Source organism: Pan troglodytes, chromosome 2 (genome assembly GCF_028858775.2).
Source record: "Pan troglodytes isolate AG18354 chromosome 2, NHGRI_mPanTro3-v2.0_pri, whole genome shotgun sequence".
Taxonomy (NCBI): domain Eukaryota; kingdom Metazoa; phylum Chordata; class Mammalia; order Primates; family Hominidae; genus Pan; species Pan troglodytes.
This window is the reverse complement of record NC_086015.1, coordinates 181120185-181140592: the sequence shown is the minus strand read 5'-3', so window position 1 is coordinate 181140592 and position 20408 is coordinate 181120185. Positions and strand designations below refer to the sequence as shown.

Below are 20408 nucleotides of genomic sequence, written 5' to 3'. Positions count from 1 at the left end.
AAGTATGGTTCTCCCCTCTCAAATGAGCCCAGATTTGGGGTGTGGGAGGAGCCATTCTCCTTCTTCTCAAACTTGTTGGAGTAGGCCCTAGTTTTTATAAAGAGGTGTCATCTGTAACTAATGAAGAATGAGGAGGGCAGAAGAGCCTGGGCTGGGACTATGGGGACACATTGATGGGTAACTCTCCGGACTTATCAGTGAAGTGTACCTCTAATCTGCCAGTGTCACATCTGTGAGCAAAATGACTTCCTGGAGTTCACTTAAAGGAAAGAGTAGAGCTGTAATAGAAATAAGTGATTTCTAGTTCAGCTGAGCATCACTATCACTTGGGAGAACATTAAACTCTCTCTTCCTCAAAATCAAAATCAAATATTATATAAAATTCCTCTCCCAAAGATCCTCATTCTGTAGGTCTTGGGCAGAGTTTAAGAATCTGGGTGTTTTTAAATAGTTATTTAGTTAATTCTTATAGTCAGTCAGAATTGGGAACCACTATACTAAAGTATGTTGGAAAGTTAACATATGCCTAAATACTGTCTTTGGTTTATGACGACCTTATACCTTGAAAATTCTGATAATTAATTCTATGCTTATTAACTACTACAGTCAAATGTGTAATTTTCCAGGAGTATCTGAAATGTTGCTTCATGTTTTCATGCCTCCAATCATAATTCAAGTTAAGACGTTTTAGCTAGAGTCCACCAGCAATTATTAAATTAGTGTTTTGGGGTTGTGTTGCTACTTCTGCTTTACCTAATGCTCTATGGAAGGCAACTACAGTGTGACTAAAATTTTAGCATCAAACAATGGTTTTCAGAAAGGGAAAGGTCAAGGCCTACTTAAGCATACAAAGTCAAAGGGAAGAACCTCTGGTATTCTCAAGGTCCAGATAAAGCATAATCTTTAGCAAAATGCCTAAACTGCAAAATGTAGATTTAATATAATATATTCTCTTTTGGATAATGAAGCATTCATTAGGAGGGGGAATTTAGCATAGAGTGACATCATGTAATTATGACAGGCTGTGACATAGTGGCAAGACTGACACCGAGTAATGACCATCAGGGTTACTTACAATTTTTCCTCAATTAAGGGGAGATGGTAAAGCAGATGGAGACAGAGAGGCATCCAGAAAACTTGGTATTGTTGTTCTGTCTAAAAAGAGTAAAAAAATGCTAGCTGAGAAAGCTACGTTCTTGAGCTAATTATGAGAGCTGAAGACATAAAAAATAACATTTCACTTTCAAAAGGCAAGATAGATGTTAAAAAGCTTACCAGCAGGGATTCAAGGGAAAATGGCATAAAACCACTGGTTTTTGGCCGCTTTCGGCACAGACTGTAAAGTCCTGTGATTCTTGAGGAAATGATGTAGCAAGCAGTGAGAATAAATAGTGTCATAGAGGTCTGTTCTAAAGGGCACAGAATCTACCCTAAGACTGCCTCATCTTTTGTCTGGAAACTACAGTTACTCTTCAACCCCTCGAATCCATCTATATCTGTATGGTTACTATAGGGCTTCCCTAAGAGTATAATGTGACTCCATCTGCTTGTTACAGTCATTGGCCTTCGGATGGGCATCTGGTTCAGGCTAAGCAAATCACACTTCTCTGAGAATTTGGAATGGATCCAAAAGTTCCTGCTTGCTTTGACAGCTTTCTTAAAAGGAAGTGATGAATTTGGGGGAAATGAATTCAAAAACCACTTCCTGTCATAACTATAAAACAGAGAAGTCAAGTCTGCAACTTGAGAAAAGAAAGAAATAGAGTGAAAGAGAAGCAGAGACAAGAGAAAGAATGTTGGTGGCATTGTGTGTCTCTGTACCAATTATTCCTTGGGCCTGGATGCAATGCGCTCTACTCCACGTTAGTCTAAATTGGGCATTCATTATTTCAATCAAAAGAGTTCTAAATACTGTGGAGACAGAATGCCATAGGACTGCCCAAAGAAGACCAAGGCCAAATATCCAGAAAAGAAAAAGGAATCGGAAGTAACTAAAGAATTGCACTCTGGGCGTGATGGCTCACGCCTGTAATCCTAGCACTTTGGGAAGCAGAGGTGGGCGGATCATAAAGTCAAGAGATCGAGATCACCCTGGCCAACATGGTGAAACCCCATCTCTACTAAAAATACAAAAATTAGCTGGGCGTGGTGATGCGCCTCTGTAGTCCCAGTTACTCAGGAGGCTGAGGCAGGAGAATTGCTTGAACCCAGGAGATGGAGGTTGCAGTGAGCTGAGATTGTGCCACTGCACTCCAGCCTGGGCGACAGAGCGAGATTCCATCTAAGAAAAAAAAAAAAAGAAAAAAAAGAATTGCACTCCAAAATAAAGCCTACTGGGGAGGGCTGAAAACAAACTATGAGTAAAGCTGTCACCAGACACCAGAAAGCAAAAAGGAATAATCAGGCTCAAGCCTTGATCCAAGAAGTAGGGGTATGGGTGTCAAGTCCTAAGAAGTTTGGTTACAAGTGGATAGGCCAGACTGAAAATGTTTAAAATAGCTTTGGTTGACTGAGGTTGGCAAGGTTCAGCATCCACATCTGAAAAGTCAGCCTCTAATTTCTAACTGAAATAGAGAAAGAAATGCTATGTTCACTTTTTAGAAGATCTTGATTTCAGTAAAGAAGAGACCCCCCCTACGTGGTATAACTGCTATCTTTGCTGTTGTTACTATCTTCTAGTGGATCTATCTCTGTTAGATATTATGAGGTTTTTCCATATAAAAAGGAAGTACATTTAGTTGTATCATTCATATGAATTTTTCAATGATCTCTGTTTTCAAGTATGAGTTAAGTCTAATCATTGAACATGGTGATGCTCACCTAAATTACAAGAATAAAGAAAGCATAGGAGTTATTAACAGTCTTCTAGCAATGGGACTTGAAAATTCAGCCTATTAATTGATGACATATGTTTCTGATGACATACGTCATAGATTGTCTAATTTTACTCTTGTCACATAAATTTATCTAGTGCTAAGCATATGAAAATGGTTCAGTGAAGTATGGCCAATTTTAACATAGACATGTATTTAATCTTAACTTTCTACAGATTATTATTATTTTAATCATTGTGCTGATGTTTTAAAAATACCTAAAGAGACCAGCTGTGTTGACAAATAAATTAAATTAATACACTATTTAAACTTAGACAAATAGATCTTAGTCTGTTGATGGACATGAACATTGCTTAGGTTTTAAGTGCAGTAAGTCCAGCGTAATAAAGAGTTATTCAACCAGGCCATTCCATCACGTCTAATTCTGTGTACTTGACCTTTAAGTAACTGAGAAAATATCCTAAGACAATGACATGCTGTGTAAAGTTTTATACTATAAGAGGGTACCGAATTTGGAAAATGAAGAGAAGTGATAAGAATTCTGGTTTTTCATTCTTAGTGAGTTCAAGCAACTCAGACTCTCTGAACTTTCATTTTTAAAAACTGAAATCTTGTTACTATTATCTTTCCTGCTACCTTAAAAAGGAAAAGGTGGCAGTAAGGAAGCCTAATAGCGCTGGGAAAAGCTCTTTGTTCCAAAAAAAAAAAAAAAAAAAAAAGAAGGAAAAGGAAAAAAAAAAAGAACAAATAAAAATAAAAGAAACAAAAAAGACTACCCCCCACCTGCCTACACACTCCCATGCATTACTGACCCCTTTAAGTTTCCAGCAAATAACCAAGAATGAAACTGTTGGAAAGTGAGATTGGAAACAAAAAAACTCAGAAATACATCAAAGTCTTCAGAGGTAGGAAAAGAGGGAAGGCATTTTTTTGATGTGACTTTCGATATGCCAAAATGGCTCCTCTGATTAAAGACAAAAATAAGACTCAAGTTGTCTTCATACTTACTAATGTTCAAAATTCTCCAAAACAAAATTTATACTTTTGTAGTATAAAGTTTATCTCTGGACATCTACACTTGTTGCAATGCATTAGGAATAAAAAGGATGATTTTTATTACTCATTGCACCTTATTCTAAATAAGTTAGCATGTATTGAGTACCTACTATGTGCTATGAACATAACTAAGCTACAAAGAGTAATAACATACATTCTTGCTTTCAAGGAGGTCACTGGCTAATGGGAGATCAAATTTGTATGTCAAAAGCTGCAATGCATAATGCAATAAACTCCCAAACTCATTGAAGTGCGAACTTCAATGAGAAGAAACAGAAAGGAGGTGGAGTTGGGAAAGGAGTTTTTTAGGAACAGTCTTTCTTGCTTGAAGGTGAGAGAAAATAATTAGCATGAGAAGATTAGGTACCTATGAAAAAAATTCATAAAATGTAGGATAATCACAGAAATGGAAAACAAAGTTTAAGAAAAAATAGACTGCTTTGCTAGCAGTCATATGATTGGTAATCTGGGCACAAATTCTGGGACACTTGAGTCATAATCTATTCAAGAGTTATTTTTTAAGTCCTATTACTACCTAATCAATTATAAAAGAAAAAACAATGGCAAAAGAAGATCCCAAAAAGAGAGTGAGCAAATTTGGGGTAACTGTACTCCTGAAAGCTGAAAATCTTAGTTGGATTAAAGAAATCCAACAGGAAATGGATACCCAGCTAACAAGGAAAAAAAGAAGAATATAATACCATGATACTTTCCCTGACATAAAGGGGCCATATGTGCCTCAAGTGGTTTCATATGCCCACACTTCTTTTTTTTTAAATACTTCCAAGTATATATTGTCAGATCAGGAAAATAATATTTATAAATCAAAAAATAGGACGATAATAAACACCTTTGCTTTATTCTTCTTGACTGTCTTGGAAGAATAGCTATCATTTTTTTCCAGAATCATTTGCAGGTCATTTTCACATCAGGTAATACTGACTGTCATCATCTCCTTTTGATAGTTGATCAAATGTAGTCCTGTCACTATCAGAGACTATCTGAGAACTCATGAAACTTCTCCTTAGTGGTTGAAATGTAAATGTCCCGATTCTTAGACTTTTATAATCATTTCTTTCCTGAGTTGCCAGATTTTTACCTCCTTGCCTTTCAATTTCACATCTAATTTTTGTGGATAAAAAGGGGAAACCCCTGTAGGATTTGTCCTTGTTCTCTACCACCTTGAGAGAATGGAATTTTGAAAGAGTTCACCCAATAAAAAGAAATAAGAGTAACTTGCAGTTACAGCTCCTCTAAACATTCTAGCAGTGTCCTTATTATTTGCATTCAGGTTTTAAAAAAGGGTACAGAGCAAATATAAATTAGATCCATCTGAGGTGAAACATTTCATTATATTTCATTATCCCCAAATCAATTCCTAAAGCAATGTGTGAATTCAAATGTTTTATCCAGCATTTTCAAGAAACCAATTTAAAATCACAAAGCTTAGAACAAATCGCCAGAAATATTGCAAGCAGTCATTAATTTACTCCAAACCGATTAAACTCTACGTTTATACATGCAGTAATATACATGCACTTGCTCCTAATTTCCTTTTGTAATTAAGCATGTATACAGAGGTATAGCCTTACTTGAAAAATAATTTTAATCCTCTTGTTTAATCTTTTTCCTGTTCTCTCTGGCCCCTGCTACCAAGTGACAACAGTCATTATGTCTAGCATTAACCTTCTTTTATCATGTATGAGACCAGTTTCTTTTAAATACGCATATATACTATGTAGTGAGTTTCTAGGCATTCTGAAATTGCATTATATTTGGGAGATATTTCATTCCCAAATCTATGGAGAGATACTCCCAGAAGGTTACTCAAACATAACCCAGATGTAAGTGTTCCAAAATTTAGTGTCAATGATATATGGGAAATGAACACAAATTGCACTCGTTTATAGTCAAGATCAGCTAAAATGCAACACTGTTGGATATACATTTCTGTTTATAGAAATTAACCTCCAACCCAAGATATTTAATACTGTTCTGAAATCCATTCAAATGTAAAGATTATTGACCAATTACAGGAGAATTATCACATTAATTAATAGAGTCTCGTCTGTTAGAAATTCTTGCATGGGTCAAAAACAACGACATTGAAATTTCTATAAAAATCAGTCAATTTGAACAAAACTTTTTAAACCAAGGGAGTCTCAGGTATTTAGTAAAGGGAAAGGGAAATAATAGCATTGAGCTCCTACTATGTCCTAGACTCTTAAAGTGGCTTTGCTTAACACACACACACACACACACACACACACACACACACACACACACACACACACACACTTGCTAATAAGGAAATAGATATCCAGAGAGGATTAATAATTTGCAAGTGTCACACAGCTTATGGAAGAACTGGAATTTAAATCTAGCTCTAATTCTAAACTCATGTTTTTTATACAATGCAAACAGCCTACCCAGTAAAATAAGTCTTTGCTTTTGGGGAATGTTAGCATTCATATACATATGAACATTTCACATACTTGTGTACAAATATCGCATTAAGCTTTTCCAAAAAAAATTTTTCTATATATTTGTCTAAGCTCTAAAGTGCTAAATGTTAACATCTTTCTAATGTGTTTTCTTGCTAGTATAATTTATTTAAGCATTTCTAATATTGGGCATCCAAATTGTTTCCAAGTTCCTTTTATCATCAATAAGTCACAAGTAAAGTCATTCCTTCCTTAAGATTTTTGTTTCTTACGTGAACTATTTTTTTTAAGATATAGTTTTAGGCCAGGCGTGGTGGCTCATTTCTGTAATCCCAGCACTTTGGGAGGCCAAGGCAGGTGGTTCACCTGAGGTCAGGAGTTCAAGACCAGCTTGGCCAACATGGTAAAACCCCATCTTTACTAAAAATACAAACATTAGCTGGGTGCGGTGGTGGCCACCTGTAATCCCAGCTACTCAGGAGACTGAGGCAGGGGAATCACTTGAGCCCAGGAGGCGGAGGCTGCAGTGAGCCGAAATTGTGCCACTGCATTTCAGCCTGGGTAACAGAGTGAGACTCCATTTCAAACAAACAAAAAAAGAAGATATAATTTTAGTTGTGAAATTTATGGGACTAAAGGATATGACACCTATATAGGTACACACTGCTCCCTTTTTCCCCAAACAGATGAACTAATTTAAAATAAAGGATTGTTATTTTTAAAAGACCTTATCAGCACTCACATTGTATAATGGTGAGGAGAACATCAAGCTTCAGGAATTTATCATGCAAAGTGTTGTTGTGAATTGCCCTTGAAAAAGAGAGCGACAGACCTCCTCCTCTCCCCTGAATTATGTTGCATCCCAGCAGACTAAAATGCTTATTAATTTTTAATATTATCCTTCTGAATGGAGAGCATGATAAATGTTCTTTTGTATATTCTTGTACAGTTTGAAATCCTGGAAATGCTAAGTTCTCAGGACATCTATGCTAAGCCCAGAAAACACTGACGAGCTTTTACGTTCCTGGAGGAGGGTATGTACCAGAAGTAAGAGTAATTATTAAATTACCTGAAACATCAATTCTAATCATAATAACAACTACTAATGTTTGTACAATGCTTTCCTGTTTAGATAGTGTTTTCCCATATGTCTGATGCTGAGTAGATTATACTGTGCTGGAGTTTGCGAGATACAGAGAACTGTGTGCCAGAAATAAAGGTAGTATCTCTGTCCTTATTGATGCTAACAGTTTCATTGGATTAAAAAGACATCACCACACTAAAAATAAACTATTTATTCTCAAAAGAGTAGTATTAAATATCTCATAAGTGATATATATATAAGTGTCAGAATGTGAAAGAAGGAAAATGTAATTATTCTGGACTTGAGTATTCAAACTAGTTAATATTGCTAAGGTGCGGAAAAAACTTTTCAGAAAAATCGTATATGAGTGTTCTGGGAAGTTAAATCTTAGTTCCATTCTGGCCATTTTCCTGACCTCCCATCATCACCTCAGTGTGCCTGATCCAGGTCTTTGAGCACATCCTGAGGGCTTTTCTTTAGGAAAATCAGCTGAGTGCTAGAGTCCCAAACTTTCCTGGCCATCTCTGGAAGTAGGCCCTTTTAGCAATTCAAGAGCAGAGGGTTGTGCCCAGTGATCCTCTAGCACTCTGTAGCAAAATATTTCACCTGCATCAAAAACATCCATGTTTTAATACTTTGTTTAAGTCTAGGTGTGGAAAATATCAAGCTTTAATAATGGAGTGTTAAAGGAGCTATTGATCCAGGCAGACAACTAAGTACATCCATTCACTCAACAAATACTTATTGAACACTTAGAATGTATCTGGCCCTAGGTGCTTATACACATTATTGAGGTATGAAGGAAAAACTAGAATTTGATTCTGAATACAGGACAGAAAAAAATCCATATAATTTAGCCATAGTAGGAACAAAGAAATACATTTTTTCCAAACCCTGTGTGGTGAATATCAAGAGACTAAGACCACCAAAAAGTGAAGTAACTTACTCAGTCAATAGATGGCTAGTTTTAAGGCCAGATCTTAGAACCCAGATCATCCAATTCTTTGCCAATTTATGTTACCCAAGGGTCTCATGAAGACACTTCCATCACCTTTGCCTTCTTGAAATTTTCAATTCTCTTCTCTGAAAGAAACCGTGAAAAACATCTCTCAGGACAAATGTAATTGTTTATTGTTATTATATTCTGAGACTGTAAGTTCTTCATCATCTTATATTTATTCTTCAATGAAATAAACTTGAGTAACTGGGTAAACATCTACAATGCTTCACAAACTATTAAAATGGTCTTAACAATGCTAAGATTATTAAGGCTGTGTTGTCCAATATGATAGCCACTAGTCACATGCAGTTTAATTGATTTAAATTTAAATTACATAAAATTTTTTATTCAGTTTCTCAGTTACATGAGTCACATTTCATGTGTTCAATAGCCACATGTAGCTGGTGGCTACCATGTTGAACAGTTCAATTATAGAATATTTCCACCATTGTAAAAAGTTCTCTTGCAAAATGCTATACCATATTAAAAGAATGAGCCTACTTTCCACCTGGCACTGCAAAGAATGACCTAACTTGCAAAGTGCATTTATTCAACATTTCTGCCATGAATAATAAGATATTAACATAAGGATATGAAGAAAGAGAGATTTTACTGAGAAGTACAAGACAGATACAATCATCCTGTGTTCTTCCACTTCCCTACTTGCAAAACTAGATGCTTAAACAGCATTATTTGAATGCCTCAGATGCTCAAATGTTTCTCTCCATATGACCGTAGTCAGAAAGATTTTTCATAAGTCCCATGAAATTGTTTATGTAGAAATAGTATCAGTATTCACTATAGTACTCATTCCATTGTACATATATTACATATAAAACAAATGACATGTCTTAAAGAAAACACGAGTGATTATTTAAGAAGGAAAATTATTTCCAAGTGAGTATTCAAATGAAAAACCGTAAAAGGAAAGACTATAGTTTTAACTATACCAGTAAATTGAGCACATCTTTTTTTCCCAAATTAGAGTATTTTGGAGAAAATAAAGGAAACATAAATAACATACTATATATAATTATATTTTTACATAATAATATTCATAATAGTGAAAAAAACTTAAAAATCTGAATTGCTATTCATACAATATTACCAAGCAAAATAATCATTTCCATAAAAGGTGATATAACAATCAAAAATGTAGTCTTCTCCCAAGCAGAAACAGTATGATTTTATATAAGGAAAATAAAAAGTGGGCATCTACAAAAAAAAAAAGAAAGGATAAACACAAAGGTATTTATGTTGTTTACTTCTGGTCAATAGTATTTTTGATGTCTGCTATTCCCTCTTTCTTGCCTGTCTTTGCCAATTGTCTTTTCTATATTGAATATGTACTACTCTTACAGTGGAAATGTACAGTATATCCTTTTAACTAAACAAGCAACAACATTTTTCCTACCCGGATGCCATTATCATACAGAGTTTAAATGTATGAATGCATAAGCAAATGAATAAACACAGAAATAAGTATAATTAACTTTTCTAACACACTTATAATTATTTTATTTCAATACTTTTGAGGTACTTCTAGTAAATAACATAGAGCTTGTTCTTGAACTTTTTATGCAAACAAATCTATAAGGAATCAAGTTTCGCTTAGTTATTAGCCTTGATAGTATAAAAGGGCCAATGAAAAGAGAAAGAAGAGTTTAGAAATAAGAAATGGAACCTAGGATATATAGATTTATACCATACCAATGTGTCCTGATGGTTATAGAACTATTCCCAAAGTTTGAGTTTTAATTAATTTTTTAAAAAACCTTACAAGGTGAAACTTAAATGAATCAATAATGCTAAACAAAGCAGTCTGCATTTCTATTAGTCTGGTTCCGGCTTCTCCTGTCTCTTTAAAAAATATATTTACTGTGCAAACTACAGGCAAAGTGAATTTTCTAAAGGACACCATTTTTAAAGAAACTGAAAAAATGTAAATTTTTCTCTTCTTTCACTTTGAATCTTAATAAGATCAGGTTCATATGATTACTACAAATATGAGAGGGAAAAAAGAATAGACCAAGGGGCAGTGAGGGGAGGAAGAGTTCTAAACCATTTCAGTGGAGTAAAGATCAAGTTCATTTTAATATAATTTTTAATGGTTGTTCAAACTCCTATATTGTACCCACACAAAAGGCTTCAGTTAATGTGTGTGTGTATTTTGAGCAGTTCCCCTCTTCGACCCTCGAGTTTAATTTCCGTCCTTCAAATGAGATGAATGGAGCGTGAAGCAGGTCATATCTCAATGCTGACACATGGGTTGCAGATAGAACTCACAGCCTGGAGAAGCAGCCAGTTTGGAGATTAAATCAAAGCAGCTCTGAATAGATGGGAGGTCAGCCAGGGCCAGCTTTGACATTTGATAGGACCTTGTGATCAATCAGGCCTTTCTTCACTCTTCCAGGCGTCCTTATGACAGTGGCCCTAAAAAAACAGATGGGATATGTTACAAAGTGCAGGAGAAGCACTAGATTGTGAAGGAGATAGGTGTCAATATTATCAAAGGGACAACTGTTATTTGAAGCAGCCAGCAAATGAGAAGGTCCTGCTTTGCTGCAATTGCTCCGCTAAAGTGTGCCTCTCATGATGTGAAATCTGAACCTTGGGAATAGTGAGATAATTTTTTAAACTGATTTTTAAAATTTCTTACCTCCTGTGTAAACTTTGAACATTCCTGATGTCATAAGATTAAATTTTAGCCAACATTCACTCTGTGGATAAACTGTATTTCCAACAAGGTCAAGCTTAGTTTGTGCTGTTTGTTTCTCTGCCTGCTAGGGAAGACACACACACACACACACACACACACACACACATCCCCCCACAGGACATGATAACCTTTGGAAGAGAAGAATTAAGGGATGTTAACGCAGAGCGCTTGCTGGGCAGGGACCTATGCGTGGTTTCAGGAAATCCCAGTCACGTCTCCAAGAAGGTCATGAAAAATGAATGGCCCCAGAGCACCACTGTGACAGACTGTTTTAGTGAGTGGTAATGGGCCATCTCCAGAATGAAAGGCTGTGTATTTATAACTGTGCAGGCCGCCGGGTATCACACCATTCATTATGCCTGCCTGATTTAAGGGAGATGCCTTTTCCGGGGGTGACATGGGAGCAAATTATTTCCAGGAAGATCACAGCTCTCTTCTCCCCCTCCACCTGCCTCTCTGTATGGCTCACCTCATCCCAGCAGTAAAACACACTCTCATGGTCACAAAAGCACATTCTCTGAATTTTTCTTGTCATAGAGCATTTCACAACTAGAGCTTATCTTACCCCAACTTGTATTGGGATGAGAGAGCTGGAATGAGGGAGCTTGCCTAAGGAGGGCTTAGATGAGGGGAGATACCACATTCTCACTCTGCTGTCTTTCCTCTATCAAGTGTCTTACTGGGAGGCTGTGGGCCGATGCCAGGTGACGTGATAGACAGCTACTGGACTAATTTGCAAAGTGAATTTCTGAAGTCAGATTTTTTGCTTGATATGGATTCCATCTTCAGAGAAGGTAGCATCTGATTCACATTTTGTTTCTTGTTTACAGTGGTCTGGCATTAGTTAACTGCAAAATTACTCAACCTCTCAGGAGTTTTTCTGATGAGAAATTAACCAATTGCACAAAATTTTGTCTAAGTCATTTTCCAACATGAATGCTTTGGGAATGCTTGAAATTCTAATAAGATAGGCACATGAAACAACCACAAATTTCAACCAGCATATCACATGTTATTAAAATTAATTATTAAGAATAATTTCAGGAAATGTGTTGATGTAGCTATCTCAATAGAAATATGCAAAGTCTCATATTATAAAAAGAGTATTTAAATCTGTCAGAAGAGTTATCATAAGGTAAGTTGTTTTAAATAAAGGATTTAGATCATTTAAGGAGTTACATAAAAAAATAAGCTTTATATTTCACACTGGTCTGTTGAGGAAAAGATACATATAACATACTTGGTTTTCAACCAAGTTAATTCAGCTGCCACTTTAACATAGCTGTAATACATCAATGGTTAAAATAAGATTTCTACAACCGTGTTTTCATGGTCCGTGTCACAGGCGCTTTTTTGAAGAGATGGTACAGTTATTTTGATGATACTTTCCAGAGGGGTCAAAACACATCTGAGAGACCTTTGGATTATCAAATGTGTGTGTGTATTTAATTTACGCAAATTGTGCCCTGATTCTGGCCCCCAAGAGCTCAGATGTTTGTGAGACTTTAGAGACTATTTACAGAGAGGCACTTTTTTTTCTGAATAATTTTGTCATTGAAATGTGGCAAAAATCTTTCAAAATGGTAATTCTCCCTAGCAAGCTAATCCTTCAAGAGGTTTTTTTTTTTTTTTTATGTCTCAGAGAAAGCTGTGTGTAATCAAAAGACTCTACAAAATATATGTTGGTTTTAGTCACTCTCTATAATTCCATTTAACTATTGCCAACTCCAAATACAGCCACAATTTTCCTGTATCTTGTGCACATCAGATAAAGAATGCAGAAACAATTGGCAGTTGGCAGTTCAGTAGCCAAAAGAGGAAGGAAAAAAGTTTTGCTAGTGTTTTCCAATTAATTTCTTTTCAAGTGAAAGTTTGAAAAGAAAAAAAAAAAAAAGAAAACTGGAAATGACCTAAAAACTCTGGTGTGATAAGATAAACTTTGGCCTGACCATCACCCTGTTTGACTGAATACATAGTCTAGGTATGAGAAACATGACCAGGAAAACATGGAATGTATTTTCAACAATTTGTAAAATTATGCTGAAGCTTTAAGAAATATAAAGGATTCGATTTTGAAGAAATTAAGTCTGTTGGAAAATTAGTGAGGGAAGAAAGCAAATAAAAATAAATATTTCATTAATAACTTTGACCACAATTTTATTTTTAAAAATTGTGCTAATGCCAAATTCTTTTTTAAATCTGATTTCTCAAATAGAACAAAGACACTTATTAATATCAGGAATTTCACCATATTTTATATTTCAATTGTCCCTTTTAAATAACCAACAAATGAGTCAATGTTTGTCAGAATGACCCAAATGCATAAAGCATTTAGTGAACTCTCTGGCATGTAACAGTTTACCAAACATGCTAGCCCCTGTTTTCCCTTAGCGGGAAACAAACAGTGATAGTCTTGGTCACAGGCATAGCCAGGGAGTTTTTGTTCCACTCATCCAAATGCCTGTTGAAACCCTCTGATTTCTCTCTTAGAATTCATGTACTCTTGATCCTGAAAAATCAATATAACTGACCACTTTAAGTATCTCCCACATTCTGAATAACGTTTAAGATTGCCCAAAGTTTTCTTAAAGGCAGAGGCTATAACCTGGTGACAGAGTTTATTTCAGATTGGGCATGGACTTCTCTCTTCAAAAATGTCCTGGGCTCACATGTGACAAAAGGGCTTCTCTGGATTCAAAACCCCTCACAGGCTGCATCCAGGAGGATATGAAATGGGCTTGCACAGGTTCTGTTTTGTAACCACTGGGCTATGGAGCGAATCCACTTATCACAGCTTATTAATTCATGCAAAGAGGCACAGGACGTCTTCTTTGCCTAAAGTGATTAAGAGCTCAGGATTTCTTGAAGATAGGCAGATCTGGGTTCAAATCTCAGATCCACCTGTCACCGATGTATGACATTGGGCAACTCTCTTTAAAGGAGGAATAATAATGATGCCTAATTCAAACAATTGGTATGAGAATTGTCTAAAATGATGACAGAAAGCAAGTTTCAAAGTTCCTGTTACACATAAGCATCTCATAAAGGTAACATTATTATATATAAATCTAGCCTATCTTTGAGCACTCTAACCTGGGATAATTCCAAGGACCAAGGGAACACCATGCCCTCATGCCATTTTAAGCTATCGTTTTGTAATTAAAGAAAAGAATTAATCAAAAGATCAGTTAAGACAGTGGAGAGGTAGGAGACCAAACTTTATATTTCACAATATTTGAGAAATCAGATTTAAAAAGGAATTTGGCATTAGCACAATTTTTAAAAATAAAATTGTGGTCAAAGTTGGCACTCTTCAAATAGTGACTAAATAGTGACTAAAAGATTCATTGACAATGTCATCCTCTTAAACACAGTGGAATTGCCTTTTCACAAAATGTTGAATAATAGTAATTAGAGCATTATAGCATAGTGTATCCTCTAGAATATGAGTGTATTTTTATCCATTTCTGCATAACAAATTATCTCAACATTTAGAGGCTGAAAATAGCAAACAATTATTTTTCAAAAGTTTCTGTAGATCACGAATCAGGAGTAGCTTAGCTGTGTCGTTTTGGCACAGATTCTTTCATGGGCTACAATCAAGGTTTTGGCTGAGACTACAGTTATCTCAAGGATATCTGCTTCCAAGTCCATTCACATAGCTATGGACAGGTCTCAGAAAGTCTATTTTCAAGTCCATTCCTATGGGACTTGCCACAGGGCTGCCTTATGCTTTATAGCATGGCAGCTGGCTTCCCCAGGGTAAGTCATTCAAAAGAGAGTGAGAGAGAGCCTCCAAGATGAAAACTGCAGCCTTTTATAACCTAATCCCTCAATTACTGTCCTATCACTTCCGAGGTATTCAATTTGTTATATGTGAGTCAATAAGCCCAGCCCACACTCAGCAAGAAGGTATTACAAAACGATGTGAATACCAGAAGGCAAGGATCACTAGGAGCCACCTTAGAGGCTGCCCACCACAGTGTATCCTCTGGTGCCCAGTGATTTATTTACCTCTCAAATGCAAAAGGTACTCACTGCCCCCAAAGACTTCAAAATTCTCATTCCATTGCAATATCAGCTTCAAGTCCATAATGCCGTCATCTAAATCAGGTCCAAGTATGAATGTGGTTTCTCAAGTGTAGTTCTTTAAGCACAGCTCTTCAAATACAATTCCTTGTTATTTTTAAACCCGTAAAACGAGAGCAAATTATGTCTCCCTCTGCCAACATGCAACAGCGGGACAGATACAAGATAAGCACTTATATGACCCTGTTCAAAGAAGGGGTGGGGGATGGAAGACATAGGGGTTACAGGTCCATGGCAGTTCTAAAATAGAGCCAGGCAAATGTTGGAAGATCCTTGATTAGGTCTCATGTCTGAAATAATTCTTCGTGTTTCTCCACTCTGCCCTCTGGGCTCTTGGTTTCACCCTCCTAGTCTTCTTTCTAGTTTTGCAAAATGTAGCAGGTGTTAAAATTCTGGGCCTTCAAAGCCCTGTCTTTGTTCTGAACTGTTCTGTACTGTCCCGTACTGTCCCATTCCATCCAAGTGGTATAATGCTTCTGTATCTATCTCTTTTGAGAACCTTATGGGTTTCCTGTGAAACTTCTCCAGGTTAAATCCATCAGACAAAAGCCCCACCCACACACCTCTTACAGATAATCTCCCTTCCACCTTGGGCTTCTGCTGAGATGACTGGGGACAATGCCCTTAGGCTTCTTAGAAGCTCTACTCTTTGGCTGAGAGAATCTGTGTGGCACACTCTTAATCTCCTTAAGGGGCCCTGCAGTCTGACTGAAGGTTCTCTGAGGTACCAGAGAATTGTGAAGATCTTAATAAAAAGATTTATGGCCACACCCTAGACATTATCTCCGTTTTAGCATCTCCGACTTTCTGAATAGTGTGAGAGCTTTCAGAACCATCAAGATCTAGCTTCTTTTTGTTTAACAGTCCTTCCCTTAGTTTAGCTCTCTCTCATCTCATATTTTACTATAAGCAGCAAGAAAAAAAAAATGGGTGGTAACTAACCGTTCTGCTTGGAAATCTCAGCTAGATCCCCTAGTTTATCAGGCACATTTTCTACTTTCCATGTTCCTGCAGACAAGTGTATTGTTAAGTTTCTGCCCTTCCCTCCAGTTTCCAATAAGATTTTTCTCCCGTTCCTTTAAGGCCTCACTGCCAGCCTCCTCATAATTCAAAATTGTATGCACAATGGGTTCAAGGTACTTGATCTTTCACCAATACTCTCCTCAAAATTCTCACAGTTTCCACCTTCTACACACCGCCTATTTCCAAAACCAGGTTCCAAAATCTGTCAGTCAGGAGTTAGAGTTCATTCAGCAGTCAGACAAGTAGAACCACTAGCAAAGTGAGTCAGTGACCATGTTCCATTCTTGTGTCATTCCATTCAATACTCACGTTCATAGGAAAACATCTCACTGTCCCAGCCTGGTTCACATGGCCATCCACTCACTGGCCAGAAGGAAGGCAGGACAGTTGGACTGACAGTGCCATCAAAATGACATGTAATAATAAGAATGGTTAGTTTTTCAAAAGAAAAGGATATGTTACTATCAAATGAAGCAGAAAGGGATACTGGTTGGGTGAAAGTAAAAGATGCCCACCACCTCTATCAAAAGTCTTTGTAACTGGCTGATGGTCTGCTATTTGCAAATAATGGATAAAAAGATTCCCTAGAGTGTACGGTTCCCAAAGATGTCGGGGTGCTTTACAAAAAAAAAAAAAAAAACAGATACGATTTTTAATTCTGTCTACAGCTCTAGGGCCATCTCCTATATCCAGGTCAGTTCATACTTTGCTTGATTTGTAATGTTGCATAGGAACAGGTAGTAAAAGGTAGGGAAGGAATAAAATGTCTTGACCCAAACAGAATGATTAGGAATACCTATCTTCTAGAGACATAGCCTGGGAGAGGAATTATGACTGAGACCACACAAAAGTCTGAGTGTGTCGTAAACAGGATAAACATTCAGACTTTGAAATGACCATCAATTTCTGTCTTTTCTATTATTAACATTTCTCTGCCTGTATATTTAAAAAATAATAATTCAGAACATGAATCTTTGCTTTCTCCCAAAAATGTCTTGGGCTATGTGATATTTTCACACAAAGGAGCTATTTTTGGCATTCAAAAATTGCTTTTCTTCCTGCTGGCAAAGAGAATTCACTCACTACCTACTAGTGCATAACGCTTATTTTGCTTAAAAAAGAGAAAAAGGAAAAAGGCGCTTCCTCCAAATGATATAGGAGAAAAGAGAAAATATTAAATTTGTAAAGGACAAAATTACTCCTCCTCTTTGAACATTTTCTGGAACAACACTCTGCTGCCTGTCTATTGTTTCAGAGGCTAATAGTTATATAAAGCCTCTTTAATAGCTTCTATTCCACGACATCACTGTCTCTGCCATGAAAGGAGTAGGCAATGGAATAATGACTCACTTTAAAACCACACCCTTATTTATATTCAGGGCTTGTCATGGGAGAGATTACCCCGTTCTTTTTTATTTCCTATTTTTTCCTTGTTTGGCTCTTACTTCCTTCTTTAATCCTTCTAAAGTTTTGTTTCAATGTCTACCTGGAACCCCTATGTTCATACTGAAAATGAAAGGAGAAAATTAGGCCGAGAATCGAAAGATTAGAATTCTCTTTGGTCTATTAACTTATGACTGCTCTGAAGCCAATATTTTATTTAAAGAGAGAAACAAAAGTAGAACTTTGTAAATAATTTTTGCCCAATTTGTTGCTTAAATGGATATTATAGGTCATTATTAAGTAACGAACATTTTTAAATAGATGGTTATTTTAATAAACAAAAATGTCGTTTTATTTAATTTCTCCCTTTAAGTTTTAGGTTGCATGGTAATTTAGGGCATACCACTTGTATTAGTCTATTCTCAGACTGCTATAAAGAAATACCTGAGACTGGGTAACTTATTAGGAAAAGAGGTTTAATTGGCTCATGGTTCCACAGGCTGTACAAGAAGCATGGCTGGGGAGACCTTGGGAAACTTACAATCATGGTGGAAGGTGAAGGAGAAGCAGGCCAGAGCAGAAGGAAGAGAGAGAGGGGAGAGGTGCCACACACTTTTAAACAAACAAATCTCATGAGCACTCACTCACTATCACTGAGCAGCACTGAGGGGCAAACTGCCCCCATGATCCAATCCCCTCCCACCAGGCCCCACCTCCAACACTGGGGATTACAATTTGACATGAGATTTGGGTGGGGATGCAGACCCAGACTACATCACCACTCTTTATTAGGAAACTCTGTAAACTTAACTATTTGGGAAAAATAAATGTATTCGATTTCTTTCACTGAACATAAGCATAGAATGACATATCATTTTTATCAGCATTTCTGTTAAATTTTCTTGGGACTTAAATTTAAAAATTCTCCAAGCCATCTTAGTTTTAAAATTAAAAGAGTATCTATCATTTATAGCACTCACACTCCTGGGATACTAATTAGTGAACAATTCATCTGGAAAATTAAAGATGTTCCAGAAAGTGTTACTAAAATAGGTGTTTTAAAAAAAAAAAAAAAAAAAAAAGTCTTTATATGAGGAAAACTAGACTCAACTAATGAGCAGCTGAAAGAATACATTCTTATCCTATGAGATTATATATTTATAACAGAAAATAAAAAGTATGCTGCTATGGATGGCATTGCAATACGGCAATACAGTAGAACAAAATCCTTTAGGGAATAGGTAGTTCCCAGTTGCCTGATGCCTTCCACTAGCACGATGAGGTGATCTGGTGTTATATCGAACCACTGGAAAGGATTGAAATGACCTAGCCCTGAGGAAATCATCCATTGCCTTATATCCCCCAGAATCTCTGTTTTCTCTTATGGTAGATAAAGAATTTAGAGCAATATGATTCTTCCAATGCTGCAGGTATAGCTCTGGCAGGTGCTACCTCCATGTGGACATTCCATATTGCCCTGCTATTCCCACTACAAATCTTTCCTTTTCTTCTTTCACTTACTGGTTACCTACTACTTTTTTTTTTCTTTTTTCTTTCTTTCTTTCTTTCTTTTTTTTTTTTTTTTTTTTTTTTGAGACAGAGCTTCACTGTTGTTTCCCAGGCTGGAGTACAGTGGCGGGATCTCAACTCACTGCAGCCTCCGCCTTCCCAGTTCAAGCAATTCTCCTGCCTCTCAGCCTCCCAAGTAGCTGGGATTACAAGCATGCGCCACTATGCCCGACTAATTTTGTATTTTTAGTAGAGATGGGGTTTCACCATGTTGGTCAGGCTGGTCTCGAACTCCTGACCTCAAGTGATCCACCCGCCTGGGCCTCTCAAAGTGCTGAGATTACAAGTGTGAGCCACTGCGTCCAGCCTGCAAACTCTTTTTCTTATCCTCATTCCTAACACCTCATCTTGGCCTCTTACTTCAGACACTTGATGACCAGACCCTTTTAGACCAAAAATCATGCCTTATTATAATTAGTACCTCTAGCACTAGCACTTAGCCAAATGCCCAGTATATAGTAGAAATTAGATAAGTGCTTGGTGAATGAGCGATGTATAAATAAAGAAGTGGATGAATATTAAAGGGCTGAATGATAAATGTCTGGGATAAAGAATTTTTCCTTCATAGCACTGAAAAAGTAGAAGATAGGTTTTTGATGAAAATTCCATTTTTCAATGATAACATAGTACTATATAGAAAGCTACTATATTTTTAAAAATTAATGTATTACTCTACTTCACAAACAACATGGATAAAGTAAACTTTTGTGGGCCTGTTTATTCCTGTTGTGATACCTTGACACTTTGAAAATTCTGAGTGGTGCTCTCACCTTGAAAACCCTGACTAGTGCATGGCTTGTATATCTGCTTTTTGTGTTTATGTATTGGAGAATATCTGAAAGATAAAGTAGAAATTAACTTTCGGTACTGTAAGTCTAACATGACTTGTAATGTTTTATGGAGGTTTTAAATGCTGATAATCATGGGCTAACAAACAGAATGCAGATCTCCACCCTATCTAGGTATAGAACATGCTGTTTAGAGAAGTGTTGCTATATGTCAAAAGGAAGAAAAGTGTTCTGTGACTCCAAAGGTACAGTCACTAGGGTCAAGATTTCAGGACCCAAGGTAGCAGTTGCCAGGGTCAAGATTTCAGTTCAACTTAAAAGAAAGCCAAGCCTCCCAACAACGGAATGAGGCTCCTCCTGAAGTAGCCAGCTCAGCCACCATTGCCCATATTCAAGAAACAGATATATTTGGTATTTGT

At 36.6% G+C, this 20408-nt stretch overlaps 1 long non-coding RNA gene across 3 annotated transcripts in view; it reads right to left on the bottom strand.

Annotated features, from left to right (window-relative positions):
• Positions 1–20408, bottom strand: part of LOC104005860 (uncharacterized) — a 128834-nt gene that overhangs the window by 11860 nt on the left and 96566 nt on the right. For 2 of the 3 annotated variants that reach the window (XR_001713801.3, XR_008547179.2), the window contains 3 exons: positions 10705–10851; positions 8365–8501; positions 1076–1155 (listed from right to left, as the gene is read on the bottom strand). This is a non-coding gene — a long non-coding RNA (uncharacterized LOC104005860). Of the gene's footprint in view, positions 1–1075; positions 1156–8364; positions 8502–10556; positions 10852–20408 lie in introns of all 3 variants that reach the window. The other variant, XR_679333.4, reaches the window with a different exon arrangement.